Source organism: Kryptolebias marmoratus, linkage group LG14 (genome assembly GCF_001649575.2).
Source record: "Kryptolebias marmoratus isolate JLee-2015 linkage group LG14, ASM164957v2, whole genome shotgun sequence".
In the NCBI taxonomy this organism is placed as follows: domain Eukaryota; kingdom Metazoa; phylum Chordata; class Actinopteri; order Cyprinodontiformes; family Rivulidae; genus Kryptolebias; species Kryptolebias marmoratus.
The window spans coordinates 901,827-915,016 of NC_051443.1; the positions used below are offsets into that span (position 1 = coordinate 901,827).

Here is a 13,190-nt window from a genome sequence, read left to right on the forward strand (position 1 = left end):
AGGGGCAGTCACCCCCAAACTGGAGCAGTGGCTACAACAGATCCCAGGAACAACATCAGACATCTCAGTCCAGAAATGTGCAGTTCTAGGCACAGCCAAGATACTGCGCAGAACCCTCAAGCTCCCAGGCCTCTGGTGGAGGACCTGAGCTCAGAGGATGAAACAAAGACCACCCGCGGAGGGTGAGAAGGGAATTTTTTTTATTTTAGTTATATATATATATATATATATATATATATATATATATATATATAGTTAGATATCTATGCAGTCAATCTTTCTGTGTCTCTGTCTAAGCAACCTTAGTATTGCTTTGATCAGGCTCTAAGGAGAGGTAGTCTATACAGAGAAGCGGAGTGGTGATGATATTAACCAACCGTGCAGCTTGCTCAGGCAGGATTTTTCTTCTCACACACCGATCACAGGTCTGGGTTTTAATTTCTAAACCAGCTGCCATTTAAGGCCAGAAGAATCTTGAGCAAACAAGATCTAGAGTTCTCTCAATACCCATGTGACCCATGCCCATATGACTGGTTAAAACAAGGGACCACAGCTCTTCAAGTAGAACAAGCTGGAACAGCACTGTTAAACCATCCTGCCTCTTTCTATACATATATCATTCTGGAGCTCAAGGTGGTTCAGCTCCCTAAGGAAAAGAGCAAGGTCTGAGAGCTCTTTTCTGACTGTAGGCAGGACTTGCTCCCCAATCTCTAGCTGATGAATAACTTCTCATTTATTGGGATCAGCAGAGAGACAAGGATGGAACTACTGGCAAACCCTGTTGCTGCTCATCAGCATAGCACAAGGGAATGAATTCAGCTGACATACTTAAAGACTCGACCAAGGTGACTGAAAGACTCGATGGACTGCAGGCTCTGTCAAGGCAGTGATGGCAGCCACGACTTCTAAAGCAACTTAGGATCACTACTGTGATCATGGATGAACTGTTGGATTAAGTCAATGTCCTTCTGAGCAGAAGCATTGGTTGAGTCAGCATGTGGTTGTCCAGAAAATGCATCAGCATCCACATTCTGTTTGCCAGCCCGATATTGTAGCCGGAACATGTAAGTTGAGAGGGCAGTAAGCCAGCAATGACTAACAGCATCAAATTTTGCTGATGAAAAAAATGTATCTGAGGGGATTGTTGCCCGTTATAACAACAAAGTTAGCGCTACACAAATAGTCATGAAATTTTTCAGTGATACTCCACTTAAGGCCAGAAACCCAAGTTGATAAGCTGGATACTGTGACTCACTTAATGATAATTCATGACTGGCATATGCAATTACTCTTAGCTGCCCTAACTGCTCTTGATATATAGCTGCCCCGAACCCAGTTGTGCTGGCATTGGTGTGGAGAATATATGGCAGCGTCAGATCAGCAAACCCTAGTACCGGTGCAGTTGTCAACTTATTAATCAAAGTCTCAAAGGCTTGTTGACAATCAGCAGTCCAGTGCTCCCCAAAGGAATGCTTAGCATCTTGATATTTTGCTGTAACAGCTGTTCTTTTCTGCACAGACCTGCGGACTGGTACATAGCCTTGAGTCAGTTCGTTCAGTGGCCTCGCCATAGCTGCATAACCATTGATGAACTTAACTTCACTTGAGTTGTGCAACATGGGCCAATGAGTCATTTAAGTAATCAAGTTTCTAAATCTGGTTTGGTCTGAGGCAGTTCTGTGCATCCCACCATTGCTTGTTTCTTGGGACAGTTTTGGTTCAAAGTAGTTCCAGTTTGCCACTGAAGAGGAACTTGAATTAGCTTAAAGACGGCTTAGAGGAGCTCGACTTCTGCCATTGCTGTTGTTTATTGGTAAACTGTTTTTTTCTTGACAGAGACAAGAACTGGTTTGGAGGGTTGTCACAAGCAGGTTTTATTTGGCCTTCTACATCACAGTGGAAACGATAACCTGGTTTAGGTCCCGAAAGCTGGTTCCTTTATTGTGACTTCCCAACCTTCAGGCTTGCTTCAAGGCTAATGTCAATAGTTGTCTTTCGGGATGTGAACTGCTTCAGCCTAGGCTGAGCAGTGGTCAGTGCATCTAGCTGATGCTGGATGTCAGCCATCTGATTAGCCAGTTGGTCAGTGATGGCAGTTAGTGCAGCAACTTTATCTTTCTCTTTGCCAGCATAAGCGTATTGTGCATGTGCATGGAGAGAAAGAGACGGTCACTGTCCTCACTTTTCACTATATGCTCCAGAATACATTGCTGGTTGAATATATTGGTATATATTGGTGGTTGAAACTCAGGTGCTGACATTGATGGAGGTAAAAGTCGTGCCATAGACTGAATTGTGAGACCAGGCTGCAGCAATTTTCCCCTCAGGTCTGAAGCTGTGGCAGTGGAGCTTTCCTGGAACTTCATTGCAACCACAGTCAGCAATACAGACGACACACTTTCAGGGACAAACAGCATGGGCGGCACTGCTCCATCCCCGGCCTCCAAGACTTTCTTCACTTGAACAAGGACTGGACTGAGCTCCTGGATGGAGTGACCAAGAAAAGACATCACACCTTTAAGGACCTCCAACAAATCCTGGCCCGTAACCTTAGCTAAGTCTTGCAGATTGGAAAGATAACTTTTAGTCTTTGATTTTTCCACCTCAGTTGTGTAAATGGTTGATAATTCAGAAATGTTTCTCACTGTTGTAAATGTAATGATATGGCAGTAAATGACGAAGTGTGTCAACAGCAGCACTGAAATCGAACTGAACAATTAAAGCTTGATCAAACACAGACTTGTCTTTTTTTTAAATAAACTATTTTTTCAATGAGGACATACTATTTCAAAAAGTCAATGACTTCCTCATCAGTTTTTGTCTAATACCACATTTCTCTAGAACATCTATAACCATTTATCACTGTTCTGTCAAAGGCAAATACCACAAGAATAAAGTCATCTATGTCAACAAGCTCCTGGCTTGCATGCCACAGTATATAGCTACTATCCTATGATTAACAATGTACTAAGTACAGTCGAATAGTAAAAAAAATACTGGCAAAACAAGTTTTAAATTTAAATGAACAAAAATACAACAATATGAGAAGAGAGTTTAGCTTAAGCTAAGAGATTTCTGGGTAGGAAAAAGTTGTTTCCAAGAAACGATTAAAGCCAATTTGAATTAATTCCTAAGATAGGTTGTTAGTCTCAAATATTATTGACTTTTATTTACACAAAACATGTTTGCTGATGACCTAATCTGGAATTTTTGTTCGGGGAGGGTCCAGTTTCTTAGCAGGGTTGGGGAATGTAACCCTAATTAAAACCTTCCTCTACAGAGCAGCATATATGGAAAGGCCTGCCTGGTCCACAGATGGGTTGCTGAGCAGAGACTAAAGAAAAGTACAAGACTACTTCCAAGATGGTGGTGCTTTGAGGGTTCATTTAGCATAAACATTTCGCCCTCATGATGTACGATTTGTCAGGATTTCAGTGTGTTCCAGTCTCCCCCTCCCTTTTCTGTGCTGAAGCTTTTCCACCTGGTTGGTGTTGTTTCTGTCAGTAGCAGCTCACACAGCTGTTGCTGATCCCAGATGATTTCATCTGGTACTTAAGGCTGAGCCAAATCACTACTCTTCATCAGACCGTTAACGCCACTCGGTCATTGTTCACACTTCAGCCTCTGTGTTAGTGAGTTTTTGTCTAAATCTTGCTCCTAGTAAGTCTTACCTGTACTCTTAGTAAATTCCTGAATGTTTACATAAAGAGTTTTTTTAAATTTAATTTTTATTATTTATTTATTTATGTATTACATAAGCTCACATCCATTATACATTATACTTTCTTTTAATCAGAATAATTTAGCGGTTCAGCTGCAGCCTAATTAAAGTCCAGGAGTAAACCACTGAGGTTGTCTCAGTAAAGGTGCACCTGCTAAGGGTTGCTTGATAATCTATTTATTATTATTGTGGTGGTGGTGGTGATAATTTTATTAATTGTTTTTTGTTTTTTTGTTTATTTTATATGTTCATTATTAGATAGATAGAAAGTTTTTTTTTTTTAATTTTTTGGATAGTAAAATGACAAATCTTCTTTGTCTTTGTATTATTTAAGTGGACATTTTTATGTCCAAAATGGGGGATAATTGTGCAAAAATAAGATTCACTAATAAAATACTGATAGGTTCTTTGAAATGTCCTCATTTAGGTTTAACAGTGTTGTCCTTTATAGTCACATTTGTTCACAGTTTAATGTTAGGTCATGATGCTCTAAGTGATACAGTCCTTCAGTTATGACAAGACTGATGACAATGTTATGTTTTACAGATAAGCTTTGTTCAAATGAGCACTCTCTGACAATCCGAAGTTAGATTCTACTGCTTTGATCTGTTTTATCCTTAGAATGTTCTGCTTGACATTTCTTTCATAATAAACCGTTAAGAATTAACAAGCTGGGTCTTTCTTTTTCTTTTATCTTTTTGCCACAACAATACTCTGAACTTTAACACATCTCGCGAGATGCGGCTTTGGCAGCCATCTTAAATTAAAAGACTGTCATGAAATATAGATGTCAAGCAGACGACCTCATTTTTTTCCCTTTCTCACACCGTGGCACATGTTGTCAGACTGAGGCGACGATCCACACTTCACAGTGTTCTCAGTTTCTAATAAGAATGTGTTCACAGGCAGCATTCACTTAAGACCTTCAGAAACACTCCACTTAACAGAACTGCTTCATCAAGCCTTTGCTCACTTTGTGGAGTCACCTTACTGTCTTCAAGCGCACACTTCTTTCACTACATTTGTTTTTTTTTTCTTCTCAGTTTAGGTAAAGTGTCCAAATCAAAATTTGGTGGGTTGACATATTTGAGTTGTCTGAACAAGATGGAGCATTTTGCAGGTAAGAAGTCACAGAGGCCAGAACAGAACTTGAAAGAGAGGAAATGATGAATGCAGCCAGTGATTATCCCCCATTGGAGATCTTTCGGCAGTGGGAGATATTGTTTTTGTTTATGTGTGTTCATGGGCCTGCCTGTTTGGAAAATGTCTAAGGAACCACTGAATTATATGTTGCCGGCCTCCTCTGAATCTTATATTGACTTCTGTGACACTACAGTATGACTTTGACGAGATGTTATCGTTTTATGTGGCTTGAGTGCATCTCACATCGTTTCTCCTGATTCCCCTGTCTCTTTTTTTTTTCTCCTTCAACTGTTGGAGCCAACTCAATTTAAGATGGTTGCCACAGCCATGGGTAGGTGCTCGGTGGCCGTGACTGAAACTGGTCATAAAATCCTATCTATGTAGTCACTTTCAGTGTGTGTGTGTGCTTAAATGAAGCTGTATCATCAACAAGGACATGAACCATGGAAGTACCACAAGGCTCTATATTAGGTTCATTGCTATTTACTTTATACAAAAATTGGTTTGAGGATGATGTAAAAATTCAAATGTCCACAGATGTCACAATCATCTAAATGCATGGGGAAAATATAAAATATTGATAAAGTGGCAGCTAAGTTATCAGTTGCCACTGAAAAAAAAATATTTGATTGAGTTCAGATATTTGTGTTTTATGTTAGAGACCATGTTCAGCTTGAGAAAACATGTACAACAGATGGGCTTCACTTTGAGATACAACCTTGCAAACTTTAAATTTATCAGAAATTCACTTACATTGGATATGAACAAGCTGTATAAACAACCTCTTAAAATCTTGGATAAGAGGACACAATATTACCACTGTAATATACTTTATTAACAAAAGTTAAGTTTTGAAAATATGACTACATGTGCAAACGTACGTTTGGTATTCAAAATTATACATGGCACTGCACCTCTGCCTCTTAAATTTTTTGTTAATCGGATTGCTGAGCATATGAACAGACAAACAAGGACCACCTCTAGATGGTAATACAGTCTTCCCAAACAAAAAACTACCTTAGGACAATCAGCTTTTCTTTTTACAAGGCCACAAAGGATTGAAACAAGCTCCCCACAGACTTGAAGACCAGCAGGAATTACGTAGCCTTCTCCAGAGAGATAAAAATATAGATTTTAAGACTTAACTTTTGTTTTCTACTTAGTTTTATTTAGTTTCTTTTCTTGCCTGCCACAAGGATTGCAGATGGAAACTAGCTAGAAAGCTATAATCCGGTACAATAAATCTTTACTCAGTCTGAGTTTGATGTTTTCTTGTGCATGGCACCTGAAAAATAAGTAAAGAAAGAAAGTAAGAACCGATCTCTAGCAGCAAGTGTAACACATACAACGTTGTTTACAGCTAAACTCACAACAGAACCAGTGCTAGGTTCGGCTACAGGAGTAGGGAGAAGTGTAAGTGTATTAATGACCACAGACCAGAGAAATAAGTTTAAACTGCCGGCTTATTATTTGTTGAAAAGAGAATAACAATTTTACAAACAGTTGACATACAATGACACAACTCAACCTCAAAATAGTTTCCCTGGCCTTCCAGAATATTTTGGTTGATCCCTATTTTGAAATTTAACCCTATTGTTAGGTACTAAGGAATACTATTTAATCAACCTAGGTTATAGTTCTGTTTAAGTTCAAGTCAATACTGTTAATCTATTTTAATTTACAGTTTGTTTCAATCCTTTAAATCTGGTTTAGTTATTTAGTGTTCTGGTTAAGAAATTAAGATTTTTAATTTCCTGTTTGAGCATTTTTTTTAATATTAACCCCAACAACAATCTCAATCCCACACACTGTAACAAGGATACTGAATGTGGTTTGATGAGAATAAAAACAACACACAGAAATTAATCCAGCAAGAAAAAACAAATAACTTGTGTTTTAATTCAACGTCCTTTCTTTCTGACGATCCCGAAGCGTTAATCCCGTTTCTCTGAATCCAGTGCTGTTTCAGACGGACAACGTGGGCAGGTCATACCAGTTTGGATGATTTGCAATATCCAGCAGAGGGCGTAGCTCCTGCTAGACAGCTTCCGGGCTCCTGGGTTACGGCTCGCCATCTTGTTTCTCACCAGCGGACTCCAACTCGGTAATTGACTCGGAATTTCTTGGTTCAATTTCCAGAAGAACCTCGAAGGCCTGGTTTAATAACCAACAAAGCATAACAAAAGTTCTTTTAACTTTTGCTTCGTACTGAAGGAAGTAATGTACTCGCCGATTTGGCGGCTGAACATCGTGTGTGTGGGAAGAACGTGCTTCACCCACACCAGCTCATCCGTTACTACCACGGTTTTTGAACATAACGAACATAATGCGCTACTTTAGCTTTCCGTTTCAAGGAAATAACATATTTTACAAATACATTCTTCTCAGAAAATAATATACACTTTTTAACTCACCAAGTCCAGTTCTGTAACATATAACACTCCCAAACACAGTCAGGTTTAAAAAAAAGAAAAACAAACTGCGAAAAGCTTCTTCTCCAAAATTGGAAAAAATGTTTTAGACAGCAGGTAGACTTAATCATCAATTTTCTCTCATCTTTCTCTCTCACAGCACAACCCTTTTAGCTTCTCCGTTCTCTGCTTCTTCTTCTGACGCCAGAGAACGTAGCAACCCGGTTGGCTGGAGCTAGTCACATGGGTTACACATCAATGTGGCCCTTCAGAATAAGAGATTTTACTCACATTCAACAATTTTAGCTGCTGACAAAATAAAACTGCTTTATACTGTTTTTTTTTTAAACCAATTAAGATATCATAACATGAAATACAGCATTCCTACTGTCTGTAATTCTGACTTTTTATATTTTTTAATTTATTTCCTGTTTATTCATTTGAGAGCTATTTTTATGAAAAAGTTTATTTTTAGTGATGATCATTTTAACCTGGGTTACACAAGGTACACTCTGGACAGGTCACAAGTCCATCCCAGGTCCACATTGAGACAGACAAACATTCATATTCTCATTCACACCTAGAGATAATTTAGAGTAATTATTTATCCTAACATGCATTTTTTGGTCTGTGGGAGGAAACCAGAGTATACAGAAACTGCCCACAAGGTGAACCTGAGACTTTCTTGCTGTGAAGAAACAGCTCTAAGTAATGTTGCACCATGCCACAGGAAATTACAGGAGTCCTTTCAGAGGAGTTACAAGGTTTTTACTGAGTAGTAAATATGCGTACTTGGTCAACACCCATGGGGGACATACTTTATAATTACCAGGTACATATAAAAGTACTTACAATGTAAATACAGTGATATAAACAGGGTACATTGAGGGGTATGTACAGTATAGTTTCAGAGTATTTACAGTATGTACAAGTGTGCATGCTGGCTACTTACACATTACCTACAAGTTACTCAGAAATACTTGCATGGGTAGTTAGAGTATTTACTAAATACTTACAGGTTTCTTGTTGTATTATTGAGCGTACTTACAAATTAGCTTCAGAGTACTTACAGGGTAAATATTAAATCTATATACAGAACCTAATGGGTACTGATTGGGGGCAACACTGTGTTACCCTGTTAATATCCATGCAAGTATCACAAAAGTATCTGGTTTGTGCCCAGTAAGTACCACACAGGTATTTGGTAAGTTCCCATAAGTACCTTTATTAGGGGTACTTAAAGGATACTTCATGGATATTAAAAGGGTAACATATATTTTTGACAAGGTTAATAATGGGGTGCTTAGTGGATAACTCACTTATGGTATACTTATGATACTCATTCCAATATTTTTGATATAAATACAAATTATTTTAATACCAGTACTTTAGATTTTGATACCAAAACTTTGACACTGATACTTTCAGTACCAATGCTTTTGATATCCATACCTTCAATATTAATGCTGATACATTGATACTTCTACTTTTGTGTTAATATTTTTTAAATTGATATTGATAACTTCCATACTGATGCCAATACTTTTGATACTGACAGTCCTTTGGATGCAATACTTCTGATACAGTAACATCAGTTTTGATACTGATACCAATTCTTTCAAAATTATATTTCTGATACAATGCTTCTAATACCATATTTTCAATACAGATAAGTTTGCAGATTTTTTTTAATGAATACCCATACCTTTGACACTGATACAGATACTTTTGATGCCAATGCTAATACAAATATTTGGTACTGATACAATACCGTCCATACCAATACTGTCAATATTTCTGATATCCATACTGATACTTCTGGTATTGCTATTTTTTTATACCAAAGTTTTCAGTGTAGTTGCAGATGCCTATATTTCCAAGATTGATGGCTCCCTAACCTTGAACTAAGGATGAGTCTCTGAAGCCAAAATGTGCAATATGTAGAAAAACTGAAATTAAGCATTTATCAATGATCAGACTCAGAGGGGGAAAAAAAAAAAAAAAGTTGTGTTGTTCACCAGTTGTCATGGTTACCTATGCATGAACAAAGCACAAGTCTTTGGAGCCAAAATGTGTAGGAAAGCAAGAACTAAGCCTTTCCCAGTGATGATAATCAGCGTTGTTTTATTCAGTTCAGTAGTTCATGGTTAGTTCATCAGCTGCAACTCAAGACTGTGGCCCTTATTCTCTCCTTGGTTGTTGCTGAGTGTTATTTACAACAAACAGTTTAGGCCTAACATCTTGCAGTATCACATGATATTGTTCAAAACATTATTTTCAACCTTTTACTTAAATGGCTATATACCACAAGATAATCTTGGTCTAAAAGTTAGGCATGAAAGGCTTGTAAAGTTTGAAATTTGTTTTTGTGTTTACTTCATCCAAGGCCTAAAACAACATTTGTGTGATTTATTTTTTCTAATGCAATACAAGGCCAGCATTAATGTCCTAAATATAAGCTGTTCTTACCAAATAATCATGTATGAAAACTTTAGCTGAATGTTACAGGATTTTTGAATGGAGACAGTTTATTTATTCTTCAAATTTAGCAAACCCTTACCTTCAAATAGCAAAACACCAGCCCAGATTGGCACAACTGTAAGCACAATGCCAGCGTCACACCATTTGCAAAACACATTTATCCACTTAAAAACAGAAAAATTTCAAGACACCGACTTCTCAAATGACCACACCTATGAACCAGTAGGGTAAACACATCTTATCAGGTGTGCAAACAAGAATGTGCTTATTGAAAACACAACAATCAGGTATAAGCAGTATGAAACAGCAACTGTGCAGGGATGTATTCAGCACACATACAGTCTTTCTTGCCTTGAACACAGGGATACATCCTGTGTAAGGTTCCAGAGGAGTGGAATATTTCCAATAAATTTCCAGAAACATTTCATGGGAAATTAAGCTGGAGAAATATTTAATGAGACTTTTAGAAATTTATGGGAATTAACTGGAAATTTAGGTGAATTTAGGCAACCTGTATCCAATTCATATCCAAATATATTTCCCCCCCACTATATTTAAAATTCCTGTTTGGGACTATTTATTCCCATGAAGTTCAGTTAATTTCCATGTTAAGTTTCCAACATTGAAAATTTTCAACCCTAATCTAGCAATGTCTGTAGCAAGTGGGGACTTTATTTTTGAGATCAAGTTTACCATTTATTAGATCCAAACAACTGAAGGATGAAGATTATCACAGGAACATTTATTGTAACGTTTACACCAAATAAGGAAACCAGATTTTCTTTTTAAGGTGTTATTACAGAAATAAAAGTAAATCAATAAGAGAATCAACAATAAACAAGACAACACAAATAAGACTTACATGAGTTCAGGAAATAACCTTCTGAGGAATGACTATTGAGTAATTACTTTGAATGAGCATTTGTCAACATAAAAACACAGCAATACTTTAATAATCTAAGGTGAAACCGTGATTATTAGTTTGTCTAAACCAGGGGTGTCAAACTCCAGGCCTCGAGGGCTGCTGTCCTGGGAGTTTTAGGTTTTTTCTGCCCAATACACCTGATGCAAATGGTTTAATCACCTCCTCACCAAATCATCAGGTTCTCCAGGAGCACGGCAACAAGTCATCCATTTAAAGCAAGAACACATCTAAAACATGCAAGAGAGCGGCCCCTGAGGAATGGAGTTTGACACCACTGGTCTAAATAAAAATAAATTAGGACAAAATGTTTGGATTTTAGAATAGCTGTGTTAAGTTTCTTAACTGTGCAAATGATTGAAATACTTTATCAACATTGTTTAAATAGTTCACTTTAGAATTTGGTCAGAAGATGCTATTAATTCTGCCAGGTTTTCAGGTTAGTTTTGATGGAACATCAGCTTGGAAACAAATATCAATTTACACCAGTGAAAATGAAATAGCCAATCCCCCCAAATCACTTCTTTTATCATTCTCATCACAAAGAGATATACAGTAGGTGAGTCACCGGATCAGAAGCAGAGGACCAGTTGTCACTTTGTCTTTGGGGAACTTGGAGGCTGCTCAGGCTTCGACAGGACCTCAACAAGGAGGCCCAGAGCCCGTTGAGGGTCAGGGACCAGTGTTCCATTCAAGGTCACCTGAGGTTGCAGTGAAGTTTGAGAGGGTCGACGAGGAGGCAGCTAACGCAGCAGGAGTCAGGGGACAAGCAAACTGGAGCGTTTCTCTTTTTATCTTTTTTCTGCTGGACTTACAAAAACACCGAGAAAAAATTTATTTTTCCATTCAGGTTACAATAACGAAGCAAAGACAAATGAGGGGAAGAATCTTCACATGACAAAACTACTGCAAAATGTCATGGTTTTAGATATTCTCTTTGCCCACATGCAGATCACTCATAGGAGACTCAAAGTTTTATTAACAAAGTGAATTATGAAAACTCTTTATCTTGCCTGGAAGAAGGAAGGTGGGGACAACTGGGTTCTCTGAAAAAGGAGCAGGAGGTGGTGAAATAAGTCAAACTAAATTATGGTAGGTAGATAAAGAATGAAGGTCTTACTTGGGTTGAAGAAGATGGTCCCACCGGGGAGAGGGAATTGATGTGGGGAGCTTGGGCTTGGGTCTCCGTGAGGGTAACCAGAAACGATGAACCACTGGTCCTGGGGGCCGTGTAGACAGAACAGCTGGAGGGGGAGTCGTTGGAGGGTGGACAGGTTTCACTGAACTTCGAGGAGCCAGAAGAGTGAGAGTTGCCAAATGTGGAACTTGATCCAGAACTGTGATTGGAGATCTTGGAGATCTTGGAAGCACGAGGAGGAAACCAGGTGGCTGCGGGGAGCACCTTGAAAAAAATCACAACAAGTGATTTTCTTGTCCTGACAGACTCGGGGATTTGCTTAGGAGAGCACAAACACTGGCAGCTTGAAGTACCATTGAAGGCTAATACTTAGGCACAGGCATCTATTATAGCCCAACAGATTAGCCTGAATAGATTGCAGGTGTGTCTGATCGGACAGCAGGTCCGCTGCTCCCTCAGGTAGATGACTGTGGAACAAAACCCAGTCTCCCAGTTTACATTAAGCTCTCAGTAATTTTTGGATGTACATCTACAGTTGATTAACTTTTGGAATCAACCCAATACAACATAGCCGCCACAGCTAATCAAGCTTGGGCTACACAAAAATGGCTTTACCTCAGTAAATTTTAGAGATAAAGTAAGTTCATTCAGCTGCCACAGTGAGCAAACTCGCACACAACAATTTGGCAATTGTTTTACACTGGATGCTGCAACCTGGGCTCCAACCTGCAACCTCAGGATTACAAGACCACAGCACTGACCACTAAGCCACCGCAAATATTGCACAAAAGTTCACAACTCATGAGTGCTAACAGATCACGTAAAACATCCTATGAGATTGCACACAAAGTTTTATTCAAGGTTTGACCAAAATTTATTTTCTCTTCCTTTATTTAACCCGATTAAACCCCATTCAGACCGAGTTGTCATTTGCAAGAGGGACCTGGGCAAAAAGCCTACAGCCAGGGGCGTCACTAGGTTTTAAGGACAAGGGGGGCTTAGCCCCCAAGAGATGCGCAGGATGTGAGCAAACGTAGTGGGCGAGAACAAAATTTCTCAAACAGCTAACAAAACCTGAGTTGCTTTTCCACATTTTTGGACACATTTAACAGATACCTTACTGTGTAAATGTTTTAGGCAACCAATTATATTTTTATTCATAACATCAACAAACAGGAAATATGTTTACAGTTTTAACAAGAAAAATGAACATTTTTTTAATTTTTTTTATTTTGTGAATTGAATATTACTATACTGTATTAAATGCCAGCTAATGTACACTATAATGTTTGGTGCTGGTGTATACCCAGTTATGAAGTCTAACTGTGACTTTATATATTATATAAAATCTCTCAGTTATTCCACAACACTGAT

The 13,190-nt window shown here is 38.4% G+C and overlaps 1 long non-coding RNA gene across 1 annotated transcript; it reads right to left on the minus strand.

Moving 5' to 3' along the window:
* Nucleotides 1-5,677: 5,677 nt before the first annotated feature.
* LOC112451102 lies at nt 5,678-7,484 on the minus strand. The gene is made up of 2 exons (XR_003039850.2): nt 7,279-7,484; nt 5,678-7,018 (listed from the first exon to the last, which is right to left on the minus strand). It is a non-coding gene; the product is annotated as an uncharacterized LOC112451102 (long non-coding RNA).
* Nucleotides 7,485-13,190: the final 5,706 nt, after the last annotated feature.